Below are 25,011 nucleotides of genomic sequence, written 5' to 3'. Positions count from 1 at the left end.
TAAACAAGGGATAGATGGACTCACAGTGCACATTTCAAAAGGTTAAATCCTATATAGCCAGGCCAATATTTGTTTAACTACACTAAGTGAAAGATAATTTGACTGAGGGACCAGGGAGAGATCTTTTATTTGATTTTATTTTACACAAACCTTTCTGCACACAGAGAGGGCAAGAAGGTTCCAGATCCTTATCATAACCATCATTAGATATCTGCTCAGGGGATGGTTCATCTTCACTCCAAATGTCATTTCTTAGATGCTGACTTTAAGGCCTATTGTGATAACTCAAGTTTATCCATATCTGATGTACTCAGCTGTGGACACAATACCTGGAGACCTGCTTAGGTAGAGATTTTGACTGCTCTAGTGAAAGTTTTTGAATAGAAAATATGTAGATCAAAATGCTCTGCAGTACAGAGGTTATTGAGAGAATATTTATAATTATCTGAAAAGAAAACAGCAACTGGAAGGAGCTATCTTACATCCATTTCCCTTTGTGTCGGTGGGATACAAAACCACATGAATAGCTGTGCAGCCCTGAGATCTTTAGTAAGTGGGTAACTCTTATGTATTTTAAGAGATAGGATGAGATAAATAAACTAGACCTTTAAATAAACTACAACTCCACTAATCAGAATGATTAACCCACTTTCTGTTTGCCAATTGCATTCTATATTTAGAACCAAGAGCTAAATCTCAAGGAAAACAGATTAAATTATGACTTGATCTAAAAAGCCACTTTGAGCACATATATATACCAAGGTTGGCTATTTCTAAAATTTGACTTTACATATAATTTAAGGGTTGATGAGTTTATGGTTGAAATGATGATCCATGGTATTGAATGGTATGAAATCATTAGAAGGATGCTGGAGTAGCTCACTGACTTCTGTGTTTTGAGTCAGGGAATAGAGAAACTAGCTCATAGTCTAAATAAAGAACTTTACAAGTCGATGGGAACAATTCAGCAATGCTTATTTAAAAGACTATTACTGTCTAGAATACTTGGCTCTATTAATCTCATAGCAAATCAAAGTTCAAGAGACAAGGCAGAATTTTGGGAGCACCTGAGGATATTTCATTAGAATAAGGAGGAGGAGGAAGACAAGAAAGAAGAGGAGGAAAAAAAAACTGAAGTGCAGTCAGGAGTCCTTGGCATGCAGGAGCCTACAGCTGTGGTATAATGACTTACAGTTCTCTGTTCTCTGTGGGGCAGGGCTGAAGTAATGCAGAATGAATTGATTTAGGAGCATCTATTGTGCAGTTACCCGTCTATTATGAAACATGCCAGAAACCAACCAGAATAGTTAATAGCTTTGCAGTGAGAGACACCTGAGTGCAAATCTTAATAATATCAACTGTTGGCAAGTTGCCTAAGCCAAGCTTCCCTCCCTCCTGGGGTTGACATGAAGTTTAAACTCAACAATGGGCATGTATCTCTTCACATGGTACCTGTTCATAGGAGACACACACAATGGGTGTTAATTATTAGTTTGGAAAGAGGTAGAGGAGATCAAATAGAGCAAAGAACAAAGAATTTGCCAAGGACTCCTGGTTGCTCTATGGTATGCGTTCTCTGTAAAGACAGCATTTCCAACCCTCCTTGTAGTTACGTATAGTATGGGACTAAATACTAACCAGTGAAAGAGGTTTCTTTAAAAGAGAGGAGGGCAAGAGTGTAGTAGGGAAGAAGGATATGATCAAAGCCAGGTATATGCATGTATGAAAATGTCACCATGAACCCATTAAAATGTAAATGTAATAAGAGTTAATAATCATAATAAAAAAAGAGAGTGAACTCTTCCTTTGCTCCTTTTTTCTGACTTCATTGTAGAAGGTTTGGATGGTACTTGAGCAACCATTTTTTTGACCATGAGACAGGGAGGGGCAACATGTGAGAGAAGAAAAGATTTTAAGTCAAGTGTGGCGTCAAGACTCTGTAGGTTAACAAAGCAACAGCATCCTTACACATGTCTCAGGATTCCCTCTTCCTAATCCCATCTGATCCCCTGACACTTTTCTCTGCCTTGGACTTGAGAACTCCCTCTAACAGCACTGGCATTGCCACCTTTGCCAGCTGCACAATAGTCATGCCACTGCTGTATCAGATAGGGTTCTAGTTGTGATGTTAATCTCAATTAACTTGATTGCATTGAGAAGTGCCTCGAAGATTAGTAAAGCAAACCACTGGGTGTGTCTGTAAGGGTGTTTCCAAAGAGGACTAACTAAGGTATGAACTACACCCCTAACTTAGGTGGCATCATCCAATCGTCTAAGGGTCCAGAAGGAAGTAAAAGGGGAAGAAGGAGGGAGTCCACAGTACAGGCCTTCTCTCTCTCTGCTTCCTGGCTACCATGAGGTGAGTAGATTTCCTCCACTGCACCTTTCTGCCATTTGTTCTGCCTCACCACAGGCCCATAGCAATGGACCCATCCAAACATGTACTGAAACTTCTGAAATGATGAGCCAAACAAATAATTCCTTTTTAAGTTGTTTTCCTCAGGTACATGTCACAGAGGTGAAAAGTCTGACTAACATGCTAATGATCAGTGCTAAATTACTTTATAATCACAGCAACAATGATAAACAATAAATTATTTGTTTAACCTCTATTGCTATCAAGTGATCTGAGTGAAAATAGGGCCTGCAGGCTCTGTGCGGTGGGGACAAGGAAAACAGTATCACTCTGAGAAACTCAGACTTGTAGATAGATAAAATGGGAGAGAAGAAGTTGACCCCCAAATCAGAGAAGGGATTGGCTGAAGGAGCATGGGTTCCCATTCTAAGGTGTAAGGTGGCTCCAAGAGGGAGGCTGGGAGGGATATTTATCCTACACTTCCATTAAATTATACCTATAGGTGTTTTATACACACGTATGTTTCATATGAATTAAAGCAGCATTGGTTGTCCTTACAGCAACTTGGCAAACCAAAGGAATGATATGTTTTTTTCTTAAGGAAATGCCAATGAGACTCTGGGATTGAAGAGTCTGGGACCTGGATGGATAGCTAACCATCACCCTATGGGGAGAGGGAGCATGTGGGAGATAGGAAATTGTTAGGCAAGAGGTGGGGAAGAATAAATCAGCACTAACCAATTTTCTTTTACCACACACAGGAAACCAAAGACCTTCTGAGGACTAATTTTTGTGTAAAGCAAACACTTGGTTCACTCCATGCTAATGTGAGGTAGTGACCATTAGGATGAGGAAGATCTTGGAATGTGGCTTTGGGATACACTCTTCCTGGTCTGCAGTTGTCTGGGGGAAATGCTGCTGGGCTCACTTTCTGTGAGCAATAATGAATGTCCACATGTACTGCCTCTGTTCTATTCTAGGTGCTTCCACAGAGAAGAAGGCTTTTGACCAAATTACAAGTAGCAGCAACTGGGTCAAGTCTCAGGTCCTCAGTGGACAGACATCATGTCTGTGATTTGGCAGGATGGATGGTCCCTGGACACAAGAGGGGGCAGCTGACTGCCAAGGAGAAAGCCCCTTCTAGCCCTTCACCTCAGGAAATCAGTATTAAGGAGTTTTCTAATTGCAGGGATGTTTTCATGAATCCTTTCCAAAAAAATCAAGCCAGCAGGTACACTGTGTACTTAATTCTGGTAACCACACCATGTATTGGGTTCCCTAACCCCCAACTTGCAAAGATTTTGTTTCTGATCATCTGTTTTTCAGATTTGTTCCACAAAGTGGAGGTTCTTAGTTCCCTGTGGCCATTTATTTTGTTGCTTTCAATGGAATGCAGAATGACTTTTGCCTTCCTTGTCAATCTTTTTTTTTTTCTTCCTGTTTTGCAACTTGTGGCTGCTACACATGACCCAGAAATGACTTCTGAGGGTGGTGGTACCACCTCGCTCTGACCCTCTAGTTTAATTGCTTCCTCTGGCAACTCATATTTTTACAAACAATCTCTGGGTCTCCATCAGAGTCCCCTCAAGAAGTGTTCATTTTAGGCAATCACAGAACAATAACAGGATACAGTCCTGGCCTTTCTCAGAACCTTTTCTTTGTTTGATATTTCAACCCTCCTTTCCCTACAAAACTTCCTGACAGAGCCAACCCATTAAAGCTAGGTCTCTGCAATAAGGCAACATCAGTTTTCTAGACAGGACCTAAATGAAAGCTGGCCTAAGTGATGTACAGTCTGTTTATTTCTTGAGCATTGTTATTGGCTCTTCCATGCCTGGCAGCTCCCCCACTGCCACACATACAGTGTAATGAGCATTATTAGCAAATGAGGGGATCACATATTTTGGTGATATGTTAAAAACCTCAGTGAGCCAGCATAGGTGGACTTGCAGGTTGAATGATTCATAGGCCAAATGACATGGGAGTAGGTATCTGGGAGCACAAAATAAGTTTCTCCTGTCCTTAGATCTCTCTCCCTCTCACATGGGAGAAAGGAAAGTTTAAGGTTAAAGAAAGCATGATCATATTTGAGAAGATTAAATGATTTGGTGACCCAGCTGGACACTCCCTACACTCTACTGCCTCCCTACTTCTTTAGCCTGGAATTAAGGGTTATTTACTTCCAGGATTTATCATTTAAAAGTCAAAAAAATTCTAATATAGCCAAGGGTGGTGGTGCACCCTTATAATCCCAACCCTTAGGAGGCTGAGGCAGAAGAATCGTGAGTTTGGTCTAGCCTGGGATATATGCAATACCTTGTCTCAAGCAACACTACAAAATTAATATAATAATTTACAGTAGATTAAAAAGTCAAATTTAATAGAATTAAAGTGAAAATTAATAAATTTTACTTCTTTAATTTCTTATTTTTTTCTTTTTTGTCCATTGTAACTCATTCATTAATCAGCAGTATTTGTTAAATTCCACTGCATGCCAGGAATGGTTCTAATTATTGTGGATGCACTAGACTAACTAACTCCCTTATGATGCCCTAAAGATGGTGGTGGCTGTGACCACCAAAAATGACCCAGCAAGTTGATAGTTACCATGGGTCACGTGATGATCTGAGAGGTAGCAAGTGACAGGGCGAGATGCATGTTGCTGCAGATAAGGTGGATCAGATGCCCTCTCTGATAAGTCAACATTGGAAAGTGTCTTACAGTAACACTCTTTGCTTTCTGTATGCCTATCTGAGTATAAATATTTGTTCTTAATATTTTTAAAACATCTTAACCAAAGTACCATCATGTTTTTTGAAACGTTCTTCACATAAAAATGTACCTCAAGATCTACCAAAAATATTAAAAATAGAATTGCCATATAATGCATCCATTCTAATTCTGTGTATATATACCAAAAAGGATCTCAAAGAGATACCCATACAGCATTTTCACAGCAGCCAAAAGGTGGAAGCAGCTCAAGTATCCACCAATAGATGAGTGGATAAACAAAATGTGGTCTACCCACACCATGGAATTATTCAGCCTTAAAAAGAAAAGAAATTTAACACTGAGGACTTTATGGTACGTGAAATAAATCAGTCGTAAAAAGACAATACTGTAGAATTCCATTTATATGTGGTATCTATGGGAACAGAAAGTAGAATTGTAGTTGCTAGGGGTTGGGGTAAGGGGAGAATGGACAATTAGTGTTTAGTTGGAACAGAGTTTCAGTTTGGGAAGATGAAGAGTTCTGTGGATGCATGGTGGTGATGTTTCCACGACAATGTGAACATACTTAATGCCACTCAATTGTGCACTTAAAAATAGTTAAAACGGGGCTGGATGTGGTAGCTCAAGTCTCTAATTCTAGCTACTTGAGAGGCTGAGATTGGGAGGATCTCTGTTCAAGGTTATCCCAGGCAAAAAGTTAGTGAGGCTCCATCTCACTAACTCTCACTAGTGGTTGGGTGCAGTGATGCTCACTTGTCATCCTAGCTGTGTAAGAAAGAACAAATAGAAGGATCATGGTACAGGTTGGGTTGGGCATAAAGTGAGACCCTATCTCCAAAATCATCAGAGCAAAAGGTCTGGTGACTTGGCTCAAGTGGTAGAGTGCCTGCCTAGCAAGCACAAGGCTCAGAGTTTAACCCCCAGTACTGCCAAGGGAAAAAAAAAAGTCTAAATGAAAACCTTTATGTTATGTACCTTTTATCACAATTGAAAAAGTACCCATGAAATATATCTCACACTTTATTCATACATTTAGTATTATAAATATGATTACTTACGTTTAAAATTGTAAGATTAATATATACAACTGTGAAAAATTTTTAATCCGGATGGAAGACTATGATAAAAATTAAAACCTCCTGGATTGCAAGTATAACTCAGTGGTAGAGCTCTTGCCTAGTATGAGCAAGGCCTTGGGTTTGACCCCAGCACAATCCAGACATTCATCTCCCAGAATTTCTGATCTTGTGCATTGGATAAAACCACTTTAAACCATTCCCACATCAATTTATTTATTCCTTGTTGTCACCCAATGTATGTTGATGCCTGTTAGGAGGAATTAGTAATCTAGCAGATTTATAGGTGCCTACCCAACACTTCTATTTTTAAATCACTTTTTTCTACTATTCTTTTAGAGGTTAGTTCATAAATTTAAATAGTGCTTCTAAAATGACTTTAAAAATTGTCAATTTATCTATATCTACTCTTTGCATGAAATATGAGGATCTTAGCAAATACACATATTTTCACTTTCTTCTTCCAACATCTTCTGATTTTCCTGTGATATTATTCTTTCTACATTTCCAAAGCTTATATCACTTAGATTTGTTTTACAAATATAGTTAAGTATTTGATGCTTTGTTTAAATGTGGTTTCTTTTAAAAATGTATACACAATAAATACACTTCCAATATCATAAATATGTAAGTACTTTTTACTTCAAGGAAATAATAAAAATGTGATTTCTCAAGCAGTTGGGTTCTAATATGTATCTTTTTTTTTTCCATGTCTGTTATTACAAGAGAGATAATGTGACCCTTGGTTCTATGTACTTATGAAATGGGTCCAGAAATGCTTTTCCTGGTGGGGGACTGGAGGACAGTAGAGAGAAAAGATGGCTTTATTTAAATCTGTGAAATTTTATTGATTAAAGGTTTGGGAAAAGATAATCTTGAGTCATAAGGAAAGAACTAAAGTTTCTGCCATTTTTCTCCCTTCTATCTCAGAATTCCCTAAGTTGTGCTGTCCAGGTATTTGGTCCACAGTCTTTATAGGGCTCTCTGGGTGGGAAAGAAACATTGTGACTTCTGAGAGAGACTATGAAAGTTGTCCTGGTCCAGCTGCTTCAAGTGCAGGTTCCTTAATAATTGCCATACGGATTCTACTAGGTCCTTAATTATCAACTTGGCGTCTCTTACACTCTATGGGTATAATCATTTTGCCTTTGGTGTCAGGGGCCAGGTTTTCTTTATCAATCCAGTCCAAGATTAGGAATTCCCTTTGAAGTCACTATTGATACCTAACACTTTTGCAGGACTGTTATGATTTGATTTATTCTGAAATGCACCTTTTCTGTTATTTTTATGAGCTCTTAGGAGACATGAAATGTAGATGTATTTTCAAGGGCTGTTTTGAACGACAATTCTTCAAAAATTCTTTGAAATGATGACATAATAGTACAATGTATGGATGTCTTAACTAGGCCTTTTGTTTTCTGTGTTCTGATTCTTTGACATCTGAGGTTTGGCTGACCCTGGAGGACTGGCTCTCCAAAGATTAGCCAATTCCTAGAGATAGTGTAGGACTCATCTGTGAGTATGGTTTTCATATGCAAATGTATCCACCCACCTCCTTTATTGATCTCTGATACCAGGGTTACTATTCCCCTGTTCTAATCACCCCAGTGCCAGTTGCCAGAGAACAGCGACAGGCGACCTGTTTCAGGTTGCTGAAATTATTCCAAGCAAAAAACCTTAGCTGCTTCATCCTGCCTCATCCAGTCCTTCCCAGAGAAACAAAAATAAAGGTTCTGGCCCATGTTTTTCCCTCCCTAACCTGCCTCCTGATCAACCCAGGTGCTGCCTGTTGTGACCCACACCATGGTGCAGTGTGCCCTCTCCTCCTGGAAGTTGTAATACATGGTTGTTTCAATAGCAACTGTCTCCTGATCTGTTGGTCCTACTAGATAACAAATTTCCTATTAATATACTGTTTTAAATAATGCATGAACTATGATTTGTTGTCATATTCTAGCTTTTTAGAATTTTTAGAAACTTGAATTTTTGAAAGTTTATTACCTGAAATTCATCAAAGTATGTGCTTTTTATAAGTTGCTATCCTTTAGAACAAATATTGCTGGAAAGGCTTAAAGCCTAAAATCTGCTACAACAGAGATCAGCAGACTGATCAGTAAGAAATACTTAATGAAAATTATGCAGATAACTACATCTCAATGGACACACAGGGAGGATTTTAGATAGCTATAGGCAGAATTTGGGTTTACATACTTGGTGGGCCTCAAAAGATACTTTAGAAAATTGAAAAGAGGTATAACAAGTTCACAAGGAAAAAACTGCTTTACTATTTTGCCTTACACATGCCTCATGCTCAACATTGACTAGTGATATTATAGAGGTTGTAATTATTATTAAAAATAGCATTCAACATGTCTATAAGGATTTGCATTTCTGTTCCAGATCTGAAGTTCTATGAATCCATGTCAGATACAGATATGATCCACTGATGTTCAGTTGTAAGCAATAATCAAGGAATAGTGCTAGTGTTTTAGATATTTCTAAATTCTCAGTATTTTAGAGTATAGAAATTAATCCTTAAAACCACCCCATGAGTTTGACTAATTTTCATCCTGCTTTTCACGAGAGGTGTTTTAAAATCATGTTTGATTATTTTGTCTACAGTTATGTAACCTGTAAATGGAGAAGCCATAATGTGGAGTTAAGTAGTCTTGATTTCTTTTCTGAATCCTTAAGGTGGGGATTGTTGGGGTATATGTGGGGGGAGGGGACAAAGATTTGAGTTGAAGAGAGACAGTGGATATTATTTGCTCTTATGTCCTAAGGTGACAGGAAGCAAAATTTTGACTTCTAGTTTATTAAGTGCTCAGTCTGCTGGTTTTTGTTTGATTAATGGTCCACCTCTCTCAGATCTATAAAAAGATTGGATAGAAACTTCACCCTATTGCTGAGAAGCCTAATATTAAAATTGTGTGAACTTGTGTTTGTTTGGGCCACCAGTTTCCATTCTTCTCTCTGCTATTTCTTTACTTCTACCTCCTCATGGACTCAGTTACACAAGAAGACCCCTTTCATTGAGTCCCCCTCCTACTCCTTTCCAGGTTGGATTTCACTGCAGAATTTAGAGTAACATTGTCTTAGTTTAGACTTTCCCCAAACTCAGACCCCAAGACAAGAGCTTGACCATAGGTCTGTATTTTCAGGAGTTGACTCTGGGAGGCACAGATTAGGGAATAAGAGACATAGAGTAGGAAAATATGTGCTCTGACTGCAAATTGCTCTGGGCATTGGTGCCTGCTCAGTTCTGCTTTCTGAGGACTGTGTTGAGCATACCTCAGAATTGTCTCATGATGGGAACAGGAATCTAGTGCATATATTCTTAGGCTCGGCCCTCATTGCTGAAGCGCCCATGTGGATGGTTTTCTCCCTGCCAGTGTCTCAATGTCCAGCCCACATGGTGCTAAACACCATTAGTTAGCAAAGCAGAGAGATTTCCCTGATGTGATGACCCATCCAAGTTATGGAAACTGCCCAGGAGGCTGCAGGAGGATATAAGTAGGCAAGGGGGGAGGGCAGTGGGACATCCACTGAATCTGACACCACCTGTGAGTATAGGATATATCTCAACACCTTAAGAAAAATTATCACAACTGGGCCACCAATGGTAGTTTTTAGAAGACAAGGAGAAAGGTTTTGGAAAAGCAAAGGCCAAGGACTTTACATGGTTTGTCTCAGGCTCCTTTCTCCTCCACTCTGTTCATTTGCATTGTTCTCCTAACCACAGATGACCACAAATTAATACTACTCCTTTTGCTTCAGTGACCGATGGCCCTGTCCCCTAAGTCTGAGTGTTCCTCTCTTTCCTGGTTTCTCTTGGTTTGCTCTCCCTCACCCCAACAGATCATCTTTCTGTCTGTATTATTTTGGCAATCACTTTGTTCTCACCTTTTAATCTTTTCTTCTTGAACTTGACAGACAACATAGAGGAAAGGATGGGTAGGGGAGGCTTCCCGAGAGGTTTATCCAGTTATCTTGATAGTTTATACATTGTATTTCCCTAAGGGACCTAGAATACCTGTTAACAAATTAATTGTTCTCAACTTTCTGTGCTATTATGTATCATTTTAATGCATATCATTTGGTATTTGTTTTGCATTTTGTTTTTCTCCCCAAGGGAGAAGTCCTTGCAAGAGAGGAATTGCATCTTACATTTTTGAAAGTCCACTGGTATCTAATAGGATGTTTGAAAGGTGGCTAAATGTTCAATAAATATCTATTGATTGCTTAAAAAGTCAATGAAGTATAGACTAAAGATGATTCTGAAAACTGTTTTATAAGTCTTTCCTTTAGTGGGGCTTCTCTCTCTCTCTGTTAGTTTTTCTTTTTTGCTTTGTTTTTTGAGACAGTCTCACTATGTAGCCCTAGCCCAGGGTGGCTTCGAACTTACATTCTTCATCTCTCAGCCTCCCGAGTGCTGAGATTGTAGGCATGTACCACCATGCCTGGCTGGCCTTCCATTTTACTTCCAGACCATAAGATTTCACTGCAATTGCCAGAGGCATAGAATTGAAATCTGTTTAAAAACTCAGAACTGCCAATCTCTTCATTTCCCATTGGAGTAGCAATACCTAAGACTAACATTCAAACCTTTCCTCTCCCTATCTGGGGGGGGTTGTCCATCCAGGCAGAGCATTCACTTTCAAGGAGGGTGAACTCTATAGAGGTTGCTCTGTCCCTTAGCAAACTGAAGGCATCTCCTTTGTTTTCCAGTACAACGTATAAATGTACACATTTAAGCAAATGTAGTACTGTTATGGAGTGCAGGTTTATGTCCCCTCTCTCTCCAAGTTTTTATGTTCACCTCTTGACATGTAATGGAATAGTATTTGGGTAGAGCCTCTGGGAGGTGATTAGGTCTTGAGAGTGGAAGCCTAATGAATGGGATTAGTGCTCTTATTAAAAAGATCCCTGTCTCTTTTTCTGTCATGTGAGGATGCAATGAAAAGGCAGCTGTCTGAATCAGAGAAGAAAGCTCTTTCCAGACACTAATTCTGACATATTGGTCTTGGAGTTTCCAACTTCCACAATGTGAGAAATAAATGTCTGCTTAGAAAACATTCAGCTTTATTTTGTTATAGCAGACTGAATGAACTAAGACATTACCAAAGCATTATGAAATAATCCTTCCTTAATGACAATCAGAAACTAGCAACTGTAGTAGAAAATAATGAACAAAATGGTAAAAATCTGTGCTCATTTTTGCTGAGTCTTGTGATAGCTCCAGCATCTGTGCATCCATGAGGAAGACTCCGACTCCATTTGAGCAGGAGCATGTCTCCTTCCAGATGCCAAGTGGCCTCTGGACCAAATAACACTGGGAGAGGCATTGAAACAATGTTGAAGGGTAGGAAGAGCTGTTAGAGACTCAAGTACACTCTTGCAGGGCTCTTTGAACTGACTTGATCACAATGCAAAGTGGACAAGATGTAGCCTTTGGGTATTACACCCAGACCAGGGAGATAAACAGATGAATGGTATTTAAGAGCTGGAGAAGAGGTGAGGATGCTATGGTTTGAATCTAAAATTTTCCCAAGGGCTCCTGTGTTAAAAATTTGCTCCTTAACCTGAGGTACTATTGAGAGGTACTGGACCTCTCAACATTTAAGAGGTTAGGCCAATGCAAGGAAGTTAGGTCTTTGGAGGGCATGTCCTTTGGACTCTAGCCCCTCCTTCTCTCTCTCTCTCTCTCTCTCTCTCTCTCTCTCTCTCTCTCTCTCTCTCTCTGTCTCTCACTTCCTGGTCACTATAAGGTGAACATATTGCTCTACCATGTGATCCCTGTCACATTGTGTCCTCACTAAAGGCCCAATAGCTATAGGATCAAATGACCTTAGACTGAAACCTCTGAAAACTATGAGCCAAAATAGACCTTTCCTCCTTTTATGTTTATTCATTCCAGGTGTTTGTTATAGTAACAGAGAACAGAGCCACAAAGTTTACCCTAAAACAAAGAAAATAGCATGTAACTCAATATTTTAAAAATCACAGTTCTGCAATGCCTGTCTGTTCACCATCCCCGGAGAATTTGTGCATTTACACAGTCTGTCTTCTTTACAACTCTTCACTTGGCTTTTCTATTTCTCTGTCACCCCTTCACCCTCCAGATGGGACAACCACTTTCTTCTCACTCTTCTCCACCTGCAGGATCTGTACACTTCGCACATGAAACTGCTGCACACTCAGTTTTACCTTCCCAGAACTGATCTGATACAGCACAACCAAAGGGCCTTCCCCTGAAGCTCTGCCAGTAGCAAAATACCAAAAAGAAATCTTCTTTGCAATGTGAATTGCTTGTTCTGTTCCAGGTCATCTGATAAATGTGTTTCATGTTGATCGTCTTACTTATCCTCCAAATAATGAAGTCAGGCTCAGAAGACTCTCTGAAGACTGAGTCACATTGCTGTAAGTGGCAAAGTTGACATTTGCACCTGAGTCTGGCTGACTGTCTACAGATCACAGTGGCGAAGGTATTTGGTAGCCAGTGCTTTCAAAACCCAGCATACAATATCCAGCTTCCATCACAATCTCTTTGCAGAAGACACTTAACAAACACTTGATCAATGAATGAGGTACATACTCTAACCTACAAGACACTCCTTTGTGCATTACCAGAATTCCTGTGCAAGGCAGAACTCAGATCAAACAGCTGGTTCAGTATAACCGTGTGCTCATTTTTGAAATAAACAACACCTCCATGTTGCAAATCATGCACTTCTGGAGATCTGATGCATTGTCTTCAGAAAGTTAGAGCTCCAATCAAACCTAAAGGATTCAGGAAAACTCTTCATACTATAAAGTAATGCAACTGTTTGACCTCAGTTCAAACTGCATCTTGGGCCACAGGAATATTTTGTGCCTAATATTGCATTTGAATAACCTCAGTTCAGTTCAAGTTTGAGTTAAGTCTTTCAGTTTAATTTACTTAACTTTTCCTGTTTTCTTGTTTTCTGATGAAACCGAACATTACCTCTTACACCTGCAGGTAGTCAGAGTGGTATTGCAACTCCTAGTTTCTCCTCAACTGATTCTTCAAACCTCTTACAAATTACAACTCTGTCAAATAACCCTGAGGTGACAGCAACCCCAGTGGATCAAGCAGGAACCCTTCTGGCACTAAAAAGTAGTTCTGGCATTGACACTCTGTTCCTTGCTGTGTTCATTTAAGTTTGGCTATTGGAATCCCCATGGCTCCCCAAACACACACACACACACACACACACACACACATACTTAGAAGTTGTCAATTTGGTAGATCCACTTTGTAAATTTCCAACTCAATTGTCCCCAAATTCTACTGTTTTCCTCTGCAGAAAAGGAATGTCAATGAATAATTTTCTTTTTACAAATCTTTCACAAAAATGATAGTAGTTACAGACATGACAACTGTATAATCAAAAGAAAACACCATCAAAATGTACCTTTGTACATAAAATGTAAAAACTGAGACTATTATTGTTTTTTCTGGTGATATGATAGAAAGAGAAAATTGTGACTTTTCTTCAGCAGCAGGAAGTTGACCAAAGCAGCTGTATGTGTTCATTTTGGTTTTCATAGATTTGAATTGGAGAGGTGTAGAAAATTGTGCCTGCTGATTCTTGGCTCACACCAAGAACAAGGGGTGGAATCTGGCTGGAGTGTTCCTAATATGGAGGAATATTTATTTTCTGTAGTCATTTTTGAAATTAAATTACAAAGACACAAAGTAAGCATATAAAATAATAGCTCTCAAAGAGTCTTCTAAGAAATTAACTTTGAACAAAAATCTGTTTCTCTTAGGTCTTTTCTTCTTCCCCATGTTTAGTGGCATCTCCTAATTTCTGAATATTAGCAGGTGAAAACACTAAGTAGAGTGTCAGGTTCAAAGCAGTTTAGGCATCACCTTTCTGTCTGTGTAGAGATTCGGAGGGTTATTTGTTTTGTTTTGGTGGCACTGGGGTTTGAACTCAGCACCTCGTGCTTGCTAGGTAGGTTCTCTTACCACTTGAGCCACTCCATCAGCCCTGTGCAGAGATTCTGTAATCTCTGTTTCCTTCCTTAGCCAAGACTAGAAGGGGATCCATGCTTACTTGTGTTTATCTCACCAAGCATCCTAAAATTTTTGACTTCTAAATCAGCATTCTTAGTATGCTTCAATGCCCAGGTGTACAATGATTGGCAAACATCCCAACTTTATAAAAATGTCATACTCTTAAAAAGTTTGTTCAAGATCTTGAGAAATCTCTGAAGTGAAAGAGATCAGTCAAATACTAATTTTCAATCAGTCTTCTTACACCAGTAAACCATAATTCTGGTGAAGAGGATTGTGGTTGGCCTGATGGGTGCTGGCCTCCACTTCCAGTACTCTGTCCTTCCTGGAAGCTGGAAGACTGGGTATGTACCTCATGGTGCTATGTGGCTCATTTGCCATATTGGGTGGTAGCTGGAAGTCTAGGGTGTCACTTACATGCCTAAAGTAATTTTCTACTTTTAAGGACCCAGGGGCTGACAACATTTGTGACAAATGTGCTCTTCTTTGGAATGGATGTTGAATGAAATGCCTGTCGGCCACAAGAGACACAATGGAGTGTGCCTGGCAAAATTATACTGGTAATATCAGAAACATACAGTCAACAAACCAGCAGATAGGTCTGGGAACCACTGCAGAAGGTCAGCAAATATATATAAATTGCAGAATTTTAGAGTAGGAAAAATCTGTCTTGTTTATATCAAAGAGCAATGGGGTGTGTAAAATAGACAGTGAGTCATTCTGGATTCATTCATGAGATGGTGGGGTGACACAAAATAAGGATTAGAATTAATGAACTCCTTAGAATTCCAAGTGAGGCAAAAGATTTTCTTGGCTTACCCGGTGTGAACAACATTTAGTTCATGCTGTGTTTCTCTCTTCACTTATGTTAAATCTTTTTTTTTATATCAATGATGTTTTGTGCCTGCATGCTACCTGTCTGACCTTGAGAGAGCAAGAATAGAAGATTTTCCTTCCCTTGCTTTAAAAGGGCTTAAATGTTATTTTCTGATATTTTGTAAAAGTAGGAGCATTTCTGTTGCACTAAAATATACTTTAAAGGCAATTTGGTAAGATGGGGTAATACAATTCTGGGCTAAATTCCTGGGTCAGGTGTTTTATCTCAATGCAACTAGATATTCTTGAATTTTAATGTGTTCAAGCATCTTTGGGTTGAATTTGGCTGGGTTTTGATCAGAAGTTCTGAGTTTCATACTGACACAAACTTTTTAAATGGTGAGGATATGACCATCCAACATTAATTCCTTATAACCTGTTTGTTCAGGAAGTGGGAGTAGAAGGTATTGTGCAAGTGACTGAAGATATAGAATTATTCATTCAATTAGGTCTACACTTTATGTACAGACCCCTGGGACCTTGACAGATGTTTTGCTATGAAATGCATCAAAATTCTTACCTTATAATGCCAGCCACATGGAAGACAGCAAATCTGTGCACTTTGAGTGAGTGAAATAATTTGGTCTAACTTCCCAAAGCCCCTAAAATAAATACATACAGTTTTAATACTAGAATATGCACATATATTCTATTTCCTTAATAAAACTGAAGCTTCTTAGAGAAATACAGAGGTAGACTCTCTTAATCCGTTAGGCTGTTATAATAAGTTACCAAACACTGGGTGACTTGTATACATTTATTTCTCATAATTCCAGAGGTTTCAAGCCTAAGAAAGGTCATGGGCAGATTTGGTATCTGGTGATGGCTGCTTCCTGGTTCCAAGAAGTTGCTTTTTTTTTTTTTTGTGGGACTCAGATTTGAATTCCTGGCTTTATCCTTGCAAAGCAGACACTCTACCCACTTTCTCTGGTAATTTTAGAGATGGGGTCTTGTCAACTATTTGCCCAAGGCTGGCCTCAAACCATGATCATCTCAATATTAGCCTCCCAGGTAGCCAGAAATGCAGGCATGAGCAACCAACACTAGGCTAGAAGTTGTCTCCTTGTCATATCTTCACTTGGTTGAAGGAGAGGGGCAGTTCTGTGGAGCCTCTTTTGTAAGGGCACAAATTCCACTTATGAGTGTTCCACTCATAAATGATGGCATACTCCATCTCCTAATACCATCACTTTAGGGGTTAGGACTTCAACATATGATTCTTAGGGAGTTGCAAGTATTTAATCTACAGTGTGAACTATGAAAAATGGGGGAGATGTGACCTAATAAATACACCTGTTGATAGTTTGTTGGTGCTAACTAAACAACTTGTGAGTAGAGACAGGATTTGTCTTCAAGTGAAGTCCAGGTCTTCCTGAGACCACCATACTTTGCAAGTGTTTACTTAGTGCCCTCCTCAGGTTGTTGTTTATTGGGACTTTGCCTCCTTGGAAACTCTTGGATATATGACTCTTGCTTTGAAATAATTTATTCCCCTGAAATTATCTTTACAATAACATGGTATCATATTAATCCATTCAGAGATAACTTGAGCAATTCTGACTCAAACACAAGGAAATTGGCCTTTTGAGGATCAAATAACTCATTATTTCACAGGCTGGACTAATAACCTCAGTTCAATGTCTAGATCAACTCAGGTGATGAAGTTTTCATCCTTCTTGTTGATTTGGGTGAGTTCATAAATAACTTGATATCTATAGATACAGATGTCAGGGAACTGCCAGTTTTCCATAAATATTGAATCAATGGAAATTTTGTTTTACATAGATAGATATGATTTTCAGAAGAAAGAAGTAGGCAAAGTAGATACACTTGTCAGCAGAAAGTGTTAAGATAGATAGTACACCCTGAGAAAAATATTTTGGCAGCTTGATTTCCTGTTCAGCTGCCATATCTGAACACAATTGCCCTGACAATTTTCAGTTTCAGGCAGCATCTTTGAAGGATGTTTGTTTTGTAAGTCATAAGTCCATAATTGTGTCACCTTCACTGCTATTGCTTTTTGCTTTTGCAAAGGAAGAGGCATCCAGGTTCATTTCAGTATAGCAAAACTATGTACGATGACTTGATGGGTCAGAAACCCCACATAGGCACAATTAGATAAAATAATTTGCATTTCAACTGCAGAAAATGGAGTATTGCATTTCATCATAGGATGAGTTTTATTTATCTGGTGTTTCAGAGACTCATTCATGAGTGTACTCTGGGAATGTTTTCAACAATGAAAAATTAGGTAGGCTATTGAATTGGCATTGAGGAAATGAGCACTGTTTTATCTGAGGTTTGCCTATTTGCCAGTTATAAAAAACAATTTTGACTAACTTAGAGCTAGTCTTATTCTCAGAATCCAGCTTCTCCTATTTTAGCAGTGATATCCAACCTGGGCTCAAAAATGAAGATTAATATTCATATTTCATTATAGGATAAAATGTTATTAAACTGCTATTGGTTTATTCAAAACACTGTATAATTTGATGAGATGGTCATTCTCTAGATGGATAGATACCTTCCTTATTTTTTAATTAGAGTACTGAAAATTCTGAACATCTTTCACTCCAGGACCATTTCTTCCCTACATTCTAAATCAATGGTATTTTTACCAGCCTGGTGCAAGCCACAGTCTATGATAGATGAGTTTGTTTTCGAAACTGTTTCTTGTATGGTGAATCTTTGTAGCCTGATTAAGAAATTTATACATCACTTACTGAGTTAACCTTTGGAGGGAAATATCTTATTTTAATGAGACCCTCAGGAGGCATGAAGACCATATTGCTTAATTTTAGATTTTATGTTTTGCCTCGTGCTAAAACTAGCACTCAGAGAACTGGCTACTATCATCTTTCAACATAACTGAGGCAATCCCAGTGTGGTGTCCTCTGAAAGTGACAAAGCTTCATTAGGTTCAAGCAAAATTTTCATTTCTTCTTAACTAGAAGAAGTGATTACATAGCAGTGTCTCCTGATCATACAAGGAGCATTCTTGGAGCTGACCGTGGGAATATCATTTCTCCCAGATTCTTGGTTTGGCTGGAGCTGCTTCTGTCCTTTCTTACCTTGTCCACTTTCAGTTTCTTAAACACAGGCTAGGAAAGATGGAGCCAGCCTTCATCAGCTTGGAGCCAGCAAGCTAGTGTTCAGAGAAATTAAGCTAATTGAGTTAATAGTAGGGGTAAAAGTGAAGGGCCTATCATTTACATAACAGCAGCAGTTTCCTGTGCAATGTGCATTGCACATGTTACCAGTCTCAGGAGACAGTTATGATCTGTATGGATTTAAGTATCTAGGGCTGAATAAGGATAGAGGTTTTGGTGAACAATAAGCTAACTTATTTGTAAACCCAGCAGATTTTTCTCTAGCTGTGTAATGCTCTCCAGATTTGGGCTTTAGAGATTCTATAATCTACTTGAAGAAGGGAGAAGGACCGAGCTAAATCCCAAGGTATTTAAATTTGTCAGGTGGCTCATCATGTTAGTTAAGTGGAGGGAATTTTTCCTCATGGTAATTGTTTCGTGAGTAAGTGACACTTCTTACAGCTAATGATTTTGCTGCTTTGGAAAAATACAGAGAGCAGTCAATCAACAAAGCCTTCCTGGCCTATGAATTCTAATGTAAACCAGAAGATTTTCTATTACAGTCATTTGTTGTTACATCACACACAGATCTCACTAATGACCAACAATTTCCTGAGTAGAAAATGGAATTGTTATTGGCACTTATTAAAGGAGAGGCGGGTGGATCCTGGTGGGTTAAGGCAGGGCCAATGGTTGTGCCATTTGCAACACTTATGAGAAGGTTTCCTTCCTAAACTGTAGTCATAATTGTTTATGAGCATTTAGAGGCAGGCTAAGAAGGAAAGGGAGAAAGAAATGTACAAGGTACAAAGAATACTTTTGTGTGAAAATGAACAATTGGTAAGAAGCCAGAACCAATCAAAAAGGATTACTCCAATATGACTGACATTGCTCTCACTTCCTATCTTACTACTCATTATTATCATAAAAGGTTTGATGGCCCATATTCCCATTATTTTAATATTGTAACAAAAGAACACCATTTGCACAATTTCTATTCTCTTCATATTAACACCTTTAGTATTAGATGCTCAGATAAGAGGAAATGAGAGTGAAGTCTTTTGAATTATTAATAGATATTCTTAGCCTAATGTGTATATGATATCTAAAGGATAGTTACAAGCATAATATTTGCTTATAGTAAATTCCCATTTAAAACAATTATTGTTACAAACAGGCCTGAGAGACACAGTTCACTTAAATAATATTAACTGGAAAAGTTTGTCATAAAACAATTCTCTAAGCTTCTTCTCTACTTACACTTTATCATCATATTTAGTTCTCTTTCTTAATCTCTTTCTCCTTTACTCTCTCCCATTACCCCACACACAGATATGAAGAATCCTAGTGTTTGAGCAAAACCAAATCATTTTTGTTGGCTAAACTGAAGCTAGGTAGAGCTGATGAAAGCTTCTCTTTGATGTAGAGCTGCTGTAAAGGCTTCTGCTTCAAGTTGCCCATGTGGAGGGCTGATCACAGTGTGATAGGAATCTTCACTAATTTAATCTCTTTTGGTAGGGTTCTTATGCCTATGAGAAGTTTTGTAGCACTACCTGCATTTCCTGCACATTTATCTGTGAGTATTTCCCAAGCATACCTGTGCTATTGTCCTTGATTCTTGGATACCTGAGGAGTCTTCAGTTTTAAACAAAGAACACACAATTCCCCCAAGGAAAATGACAAAGGACTGCATCCCCCATGTTTTATTTTTAATAATTTATTTTATTAATTTTTAGGGACAAGTCTTTTACAAATAAGTTTCACAAAAATATTTTTGCATTAGCTCTTCAGTAAAACCACTTGGCCCCGATGTGCACATTTTATTTCCAAGCCGCACAGAGGACAAAATGGCAAGAACCAAAAATTGCTACACAATATACCACAATTTTACTTGCTTTTTGAACCTCTAAACACAAAATTAGTCCAGGGACAAAAATAAGGATTATATCCTATCTTCATATGGTGCTTAATTTTTTTTATTTTTAAAATTTATTTATTTAAAAATTTTATTTTATTAATTAAATTTTTTTATTGTTCTTCCTTTTTTTGGTTTCACAATGATCAGGTAACACAGTTTAGGACATTATTAGCCCTAATTCACAGAGGAAGAACTTGAAATCCAAAGAGGCTGTCTGTCATCATACCATGAAGATGAATAGAGGAGACAAAGGAGAAAAGAGTTGAAAGTGTAGGTGGTAAAAAAGTCAAAGCAGCAGTAGATAAGAGGGAATGATATAAGTGATGAATGAAATGAATGATGTTGAAATGGAAATGCATGCAATAAAGAAGAACAAGCAGTGACCTTAACTGTCACTTACACATGGTTATTTAGTTACAGTTGAGTCAGGATTTCAATAATAAACACTGTCATCATTAATAATGAGAAGAATCTAAAAAGGGCTGCAGAACTTCTCATGTTTCCTGCAAGGGATGGGGCAATCCTCTACCTCACCTTATCCTTATTCCTTATATCCACTTAGAACCTGTCATTTATGTTCTCTCTGAAGCTATCAGGACCAGCCAGTCTCGCAAGAGTACATATTACCAGGGTCTTCACATGGTGTACAAGACACACTGGTTCTCTGACTCCTATATGATTCTACACAGCCTCTACTCTGATCCAAGAATCCCTCCTCCAAGATTTCATTTAACCTTGTGAAATTCATGGCTATCAGCTGCCCTATAGCTTCAGTCTTTTCTCTAAATATTTAATTCACCTATAAAAAAGAGAGAAGCATCAGTAGCAAGTGGGGCAGGAGGAAATTTGGGAGGTGCAAAGACCCGAGAGTCTGGTGAGGGAAGTGATGGAGTAGAAATGAGGCTGGCCAGTTATGAGTCAAGCTGCTGAGAGGTCAGAAGGGGAAGACTCCACATGGGTTTAGTCACATGGATGCCACTGGTGATTCCGGCAAAAGCTGTCTTTGTGGACCACTGTGGGTAGAAACAACCAGAGTGATTCAAACAGAATAGGAAGAAAGGAAAATAGAAACAGTAAACATGGTATGGTACATATTGGTTAGTGTAAATAGTGCTTCCTTGTCACTGTGACAGAATGTTTGACATAAACAACTTAAAAGAAGGAAAGATTTCTTTAGTTCTTCATCTCAAAGGTTTCAGTCCATCAGAGTGGGGTGGTGTGATGGAGCAGTTCACATTATGGTGAACTGAAGGCAGAGAAAAGGGATTACAGGAAGGGGTCAGTCCCCAAGAACACACTGACAATGACCTACTTCTCCCAACACCTCCTACTTTTCACCACCCACCAATAATGCTATCATATTATGAATGCATTAGGGTTAACCCATTGATTAGGTCAAAGCCCATGGAATTCAGTCATTTCCCCAAAGCCCACCAGTTGCCAAACAAGTTCACAGTACATGATCCTATGGGAGACATTTCATATTTAAGCCATAACATAAGGCTTATACCATTTGAATGTGTACTCTGAGGGATCATGAGTTAGAAGCTTAGTCCTCCGAATGGCGGTGCTGAGAGGCAGTGGGACCTTTAAAGAGGTACGCCAATGGGAAGTCCTAAGGCCATTGGGCTAGCTTCCCTTGGAAAGGATGAAGGTAGCAGTCATGGGATCACTGAACTCTCTCAAGAGAAGTTGTTCAAAGAGAAACCTGAGCCAGGCACCAGTGGTTCACACCTGTAATCCTAGCAACTCAGGAGGCAGAGATCAGGAGACTCTCACAGTTCAAAGCCAGCCCAGACAAATAGTTGGAGATCCTATGTCAAAAATATGCAACACAAAAAGTGTGACTCAAGTGGTTGAGCACCTATGTATTAAGTGTTAGGTCTTGAGTTCAAACCCCAGTCCCATCCCTCTACCCAATAAAAGTGAATCTGATCTCTGAATCACTCTCTGACTTCGTTTCGAGTTGTGATCTCTTCCCCCCATAACAACTCCTGTCTCATCATTGTGACCCTATCTATCATTAGATTTGATGGACAACTAGACATCTGTCATAGGAGAAGGAAGGCATTAGTTGGTGTGGCACAAATGGAGGGATTTTAAAATAAAATGAAATAAATACCACATGTTTTTATGCTGTTGGGAATGATTCAACATGTAGGACAGAGAGAGAGATTGCAGCTGATGAAGAAATGTTCTTAAAGCAGTGAGAAGAAACAGGACCTAGGATATAAATCACAGGACTGAATCACATTAGCATACATGAATTTTCTAAGAGACATAGAGCTGGTGGGAGCAAGCCATTGGGGGCTCCTGACGGAGCTTGTAGAAGCTCTCTCTTTGGTCTACATCATTCCTGATGGAGATGAGGGCTTCAAGAAGGGAAGTGAGGGTCACAGAGTTACCAGGAAAATGGAGCAGTGGTCAATAGGGCTGGATAGGAGATGCGACTTCCATCCACTGTTTGCTCAGTAGCACCATTTGACTTTTTAAATGGATGTCAAGTTTAATGAATATAACTTTTTGAGATCTGCTACCTTAACTGTGTTCTAACTCCATCCCTTCTTATTTCTGTAAACACCATCACTATTTATCTTTTGTTTAAGACACAAACTTGGAAATAATTGTGGATTTCTCACTCTCCTGGACCAACATCAGTGAGTCGAGGTATAGTAGGCCTTACATTTTGGAAGCATCCCACAACTTGAATCAACTTTGTCCTTTATTTCTCATTATGATCTCCTTCCTTCCTTCCCTACTTCCCCATGCTCTTCTCCCTGCTCCTTTTCCTAAGTTCCTGGAGCAAAAAGTGTTTAACTCTCAGGCTCCCAGAGCCATGTGGATACCTTTACCTGTGAACACTTGCCCTGCATTCATTCTGCTTGAGAGTCTGGAAACTTATCAGTCTTTTACTAATTGTACAAGTTAAAGAAAGGTGTAAAAAAATCACATAACCTGAAAATGCAGATTGTTCCTTTCCAATCCTTTTGCTTATTTTTCTTACCTGCAAGTACCTGCAGCATATTTCAATACAGGTGTTGAGAGTGGTCATTCTTGTTCCTGATTTGAAGGGCGAAATTAAACATTCAACAGTAGATGATGTTATTGTAGTTTTAATCTTTTGTTAAATTTAGGACATTCCCTTTTATTCTGAGTACATGAGTTGATTCTGTGTTTTAGGGGTGGAGGTTTCTTTCCTACTGAGAAGGTAGCTATTTCTGCTCACAAGTTTATTAGGGGATGACTTGCTGTGGAAGGCCCCACTTGGGCACTTTAAGCATTTATGAAATTTCAGTTCACTTTTACTGGTGCCCTGAAGACACAGCTGTTTGCTTGGCTAAACCCTTGTTACAGGCTTATATTCTACCAGGGTAATTCTCCTCTATCTTGTCAGATAGTCAATAGTTTTTAAATATGTTTCTATAGAGTTCCATTAGCATTTTATTACTTTCAAAGAGATAAATGACCTGTGTAACCTAGTGTGCCTACTTACTGGAAATGGAATTCTCTCGGCTGAACTTCAAAATGCAGTTGCTCCTATTTTCCGTCTTCGTTTTTAGAAAAAATATTGCAAGTTTAAATCATTCAAAGAGCTGTTTCCCATTTTATAATGGCAGTCAAGAAAAGACCCATGGTGGCCTGTAATACAAGTTTATTGGGAGGCAGAGATACTAGGATCATGGTTTGAGGCTATTCTGGGCAAAAATTTGTAACAAAACTCCATCTCAATCAATAAGCTAGGCGTGGTGGTACACATCTGTAATCTTACAGCAGGATTGCAGTCCAAGGCCAGCCCGGACAAAGTGCAGGATCTTATTTGAAAAATAAACGAAAGCAAGAAGGGCTGGGATGTGTGCTCAAGTGATATAGCCCTTGTCTAGCAAGTGCAAGGACCTGAGTTCAAACCCCAGCACTGCCTAAGAACAAAAAAAGGCCCAAATAAATGTGCATGTTCACCATTCCTTAAGTAAAAGTTTTCCGAAGATATTATCTTTGTGGCCAAGGAAAACATGAAGTTCCAGAAATCAAATGGATGATCAGTAGCTGAACTGAAATAGGAGAAGAAAATATTTTTTAAAAAAGAAAAAAACAGGTAATTTTCCCTAGCATTTTAAATTAAAATTGCCACTTATTGAGAAGAAATTGTTTACGTGTTTTGAAGAAACACATCTAACATTAAAAAGTACTTGCCTCCCCCAGGATAACCCGAGTCATAACAAATATTTTGGAGTCTTTCTTTTTAAACTCTGGCAGTGTATTCTATGCAGTGGAGTTGAGTTTTTGAAAACAGCCAACAGTTAGATTCAGTCAAAAATGGTGAATCAAGAGTGTTGGATTAACATGTTGCCAATTTTTCATAACTACCTTGCATGCGTGTGTATGGATGTGTGCACCACTAAAGAAACGTCATTCTTGGTAATTTCTTGACAACTGGAGGCAGTTATAGATGGAGGTCCCAATAGATGTTTAGAGGCTATTTGAGAGTCTGATGGAGGTAAATGGCTTAAATGGAAGAGAAATGTGTTAGCAACATGTGTCTTAGTGATGCTCACTGGGAGGACAGTCTGGATTGACATGACTTCATCCTTGATCTTCTGAACATTATTGTTTTTGGTTTTAATTATTTTATTTTGAAATAATATAAAATGTACAGAAAAGTAAGAATTACAGTGTGAAAAAGACCTTTCCCCCTGAACCATTAAAGACTAAGTTGCTACCATGATGCCCATCACTGCCATGTGATTTAGTATAATTCCCAAAAATTAAGAGCATTCCTTCATACAACAATCAACATCAGGAAACAAACCGACTCCTTTCAAGATCTCCCAGATGTTTCAATAACAGCAAGATGAACCAGACACATATTGTACTATTTGGTATCAGCTCTGGTTCCAAAATGCAAAGTTCCCTAGACAATG

The 25,011-nt window shown here is 38.8% G+C and overlaps 1 long non-coding RNA gene across 4 annotated transcripts in view; it reads left to right on the top strand.

The window, feature by feature from the left end:
* The window catches only part of LOC141417551 (uncharacterized), a 72,679-nt gene that overhangs the window by 5,466 nt on the left and 42,202 nt on the right, over nucleotides 1-25,011 (top strand). For 3 of the 4 annotated variants that reach the window (XR_012442199.1, XR_012442200.1, XR_012442198.1), the window contains exon 2: nucleotides 2,255-2,359. This is a non-coding gene — a long non-coding RNA (uncharacterized lncRNA). Of the gene's footprint in view, nucleotides 1-2,254; nucleotides 2,360-3,336; nucleotides 6,792-25,011 lie in introns of those variants that run through there. The other variant, XR_012442197.1, reaches the window with a different exon arrangement.

The sequence above is a fragment of the Castor canadensis genome, chromosome 15 (assembly GCF_047511655.1).
Source record: "Castor canadensis chromosome 15, mCasCan1.hap1v2, whole genome shotgun sequence".
Lineage (NCBI taxonomy): Eukaryota > Metazoa > Chordata > Mammalia > Rodentia > Castoridae > Castor > Castor canadensis.
The sequence above is the reverse complement of the archived record's forward strand: the minus strand, read 5'-3'. Positions and strand labels throughout refer to the sequence as shown.